The following is a 3,749-nucleotide window of genomic DNA, read 5'->3' as shown; positions in this document are numbered from 1 at the left end:
CCGCCAAGCGATCATCTCGACGTGTAGGTATGACACTTTATATAGCGATTTTATTAAATGCTATTGAGATATTCAATAATATAGCAGTTTTTCTGTAAGCAATCTTTAAATAAACAATAGTGAATATTAATTACTGTTAATATATTTAATAATAGTATTTTTTTAATACGTAAACAGTTTTATGTATTTATATAGGATTGTATTTATACTGTATTTGTACAAGCTATATATTGAACGTATAAGAGATTGTATTTACACTGTATTTGTACAAGCTATATATATTATTAATTCGCTCATTTAAATTTGAAAATAAAATGCTGATATTTATTGATATTAAAACTAATTTTACAAAGATTAGACATAATTGTATATATAAATTATAATTACAATAAGCCAATAAAGGGCCTTTTGTTTTGAATTGTTTTGTGGTTTCAGAAGGCCCATTAGGCTTTTTACTATATTCTGTAATTCTGTCACTAAAACACTTGATAAGAACACTTAATAAAAACTTATGCGTCAAAACATCTTCTTCTAAAGCTCGTCTCTCAGCTTTTGTGGTTCTCTTTCAACAGCTTAGAATTCTTCTGCTGGTCACTATACTCCTCCGTTACACTAGCCATCTGTGCAATTAATTATAAGAACATTAACATCCAGCCAAAAAATAACCAATGAATGAATGTAAACATATAAACATTACTGGCATAACAAAAAAAAAAAACTAAACAACGCTAGTAGAATGAAAAGTATATGCGTACTATTCGAAAACAAGTTATTACCTGCAACAAGAGAAAGCTTCGGAGTGGTAGGAGAGTAGTGCTAACAGCTGCCTCGACGGAGAGATAAAAGCCTCACAAAATTCTGAAATTTTGAGTTGCAATTGAGAAGGTTCCCACTTATGCAAATGCAGCAGAGTTGGTGCCTTCATACAAAAACCTTTCCATTGTTTAACAACACCAGACAGAAGAAGCAAGCACGAATCAGAACGAAGTAATATCACAACTCAACATCAATCAAAGCATCAACAAACACAGAAACGTGAAAAAGGGATGATAAAACAGCGAGCAACGACGATTTCAACCCTGAATATTGAGCTAGAACCTTAGAAACCCTAGCCTAAAATTCGATCCAATAAAACAGTTTAGAAGAAACCTACAACACCTTGAGAGAGATCTAAGAGCTAGAGAGACTCGAATCAAGTGGTTTGAGATCAAAGACAACCTATATGTATATTACACCAAAAACGAAAGCAGAATGGAAGATAAAATTTCAATCCTTTAGATTCGTCAAGGAAGAAGGTAGAATTAAGTGTAGACAAACCATCAGATCTATGGAAATACGAAGGTGAAAAGTCTCGCGCGTGGCTCAAAGGGTTCCTCGTTGATGTTTCAATAAAACTAGATCTGCTCCCGCCAACGTTGGTCACGGCGAATCCGTCTCTTGCTGCTGTGTGGGTTGGTGGAAGAAGAAGAAGATGAAAGAGACGATAAAGGGGAGACGGAGAGGAAGGAGTTTTAACCAAAAGAAAATATAAAAGGAGAAGATTTTAGCCGCTAGATATAATTCATCAACGGTGGAGGATAAGCTAAAGTCCAATCCGCGTCTCTATGGATTAGCCAATAAGAGGCTTTCTCGTTTATTTTGGTTTTTATTTAGTTTTATAATTTTTATGTATGAGTATAAAATTAAAGGTTTAAATTTTATAATATAGGGTTTGGAATTTAAGTTTTAGGAATTGAGAAATTTAGTTTTGAATATATATGACAATTGAATTGATAATTTAGAGATTTAAATATATAAGTAATAAGTATTTAAAAAAGATTGAAAATGTATTAATATATATATATATGTTACACCTAACTGATTTTTATAATTAATTTGTATATTTGTAATATCTTATTTATTCATATTGTATGTTACTAATATTACAAAATAATTTCTTAATACATTTTATTTTGTTAATTTATAAATAATGAATTATGTTTCAAGATTGAAATCTAAACTCTAAACCTTATACCCTAAACCCTAAACATTAAGGGTGTATGGTTCAATCTTGAAATACATTTCACTATTTTCAAATAACAAAATAAAATTAATGCAAAAAAGAACATTAAAATTTTTCACTTAAATTTTGTTTACAAATTAGGAACCTATGAGACATTAGTATAAATATATTTTGATTATATGATACATTAGTCAATTGTATTTTCCATTGTTACTTGTATATATATATTTTATTTTTGTGTTCTATATTATATATATATATATATGTCTATATATTTTAAAATTTTGTGTTCCATGGTTTATTTGTATTTCATTAATTTAATTAATAAATAAATTAATAAAATATGTTGAAGATTGAGCATAAAGGGTTTAGGATATATGGTTTAGCCGTTTAGGGTATATAATTTAGGGTATATAGTTCTATATTAAAACATATTTTTTACTATTCATCTATTAACAAATAAAATGCAAAAAAAGTTAAAACTTTATTTTATTTGATTATGTATAATTAACAAATGAATATTTAAACGTTTGATAATATTATTTGATTATGTATAATAAACAAATGAATGTATGAGAATAGTTATGAACAAAATAAAAGTTTTATTTATAGTTATTGAGTATTCTTAATTTATATATTTACTTTAGCAACGCTATATATTTGTTTAATTTTAATTTTAATTGACTCACGGTTTAAGCCATGGCTTACATTATCAGTTTTTCGCCATCAAGAATATAACAAAGCTTCATATATTTTGTCGATTAATTTTCTCAACAGGAAAAGAAGAAGAGTCACCGAGATTTGTTCCTTGAGTCTGTGAAATGAGAACTGTTGAATGTATCACCCACCCTGTTTCACAATGAGAAACCAAAATCAGAGATTCAAAGAAGAAACATGAGCAACAAGATACAAGTCAATTTCTATAGATATTTGTACTCATGAAATATATCATCTTACAACTCCACACAGAATCTAAAAGGCATGTCATCACTTCTAACCAACAAGAGTTCTTACAATAGCAAGTCTGATTAGTGATAAGCAAATAATCAAGTCTGAAAATCAAAAGCAAATTGGACCTACGGAGAAAGATCGAGCTACTACTTTGCAAAATATGATTGAGAAGAAGGGAAACCGCCATTGACGAGTTCAGAAGAGATTGTAAACTGAGAGGGATCGAGACTGAAAGATGTGACAAACAAATTGGGATCGAGTTTAGATCGGGTTTCGAATCGAGTTTCAGCGAGATAGAAGAGAGAAGAAGCAGAGGAAGAAGAAGAAGGCTTCGAAAGAAGAACCATCGTCTTTGTCGCCGGTATCAGCAACGAGAATCAAAAGCTCTCGATCTCTTCCACGATTGGCCATCACGGTCGTCGAGTAACTCATGTCGGAGATGAAGAAGAAAGGAGAGCGAAAGAAGAGAGAAGAGGTGGCGGCTGTTTAACTAGTAATTCAACCTAATCGAACTATTTCTCTTTTAGTTCTTTTTTTTCTTCTATTTTTTATTTTATTTTGTTAATATTATTCAGAAATTTTTTGGAGGCAATGAAATTTGCATTTTCCCGGTTATCTCTAAGATAACGTTTTCATTTCATCTATGCTATTGTAGAATCAAAAATTAAGCGCCAATATCAAAAAAATTCGCGGTCATTTTATCATAGCGTTTTTCTTTTTGGAAACGCTATATTTTTTTTTCGGAAACTCAATTATAGCAGAATCTTCAAAACCGCTATACAATATTACTACAAAT

General features: G+C 30.0%; 1 long non-coding RNA gene across 10 annotated transcripts; it reads right to left on the bottom strand.

The window, feature by feature from the left end:
* Positions 1–302: 302 nt before the first annotated feature.
* On the bottom strand, positions 303–3,478 carry LOC147945712 (uncharacterized). Of its 10 annotated transcripts, XR_015596702.1 has the most exons (5): positions 3,083–3,458; positions 2,711–2,851; positions 1,318–1,443; positions 777–933; positions 303–620 (listed from the first exon to the last, which is right to left on the bottom strand). It is a non-coding gene; the product is annotated as an uncharacterized LOC147945712 (long non-coding RNA). The 10 variants fall into 10 exon arrangements; XR_015596700.1 differs by lacking the exon at positions 1,318–1,443 and having other exon boundaries at positions 2,798–2,851; positions 3,083–3,478; XR_015596708.1 differs by lacking the exon at positions 1,318–1,443 and having other exon boundaries at positions 3,104–3,474.
* Positions 3,479–3,749: the final 271 nt, after the last annotated feature.

Source organism: Camelina sativa, chromosome 4 (assembly GCF_030686135.1).
Source record: "Camelina sativa cultivar CO46 ecotype springtype chromosome 4, ASM3068613v1".
In the NCBI taxonomy this organism is placed as follows: Eukaryota; Viridiplantae; Streptophyta; class Magnoliopsida; order Brassicales; family Brassicaceae; genus Camelina; species Camelina sativa.
This window is presented reverse-complemented; position numbering and strand designations above follow the sequence as displayed.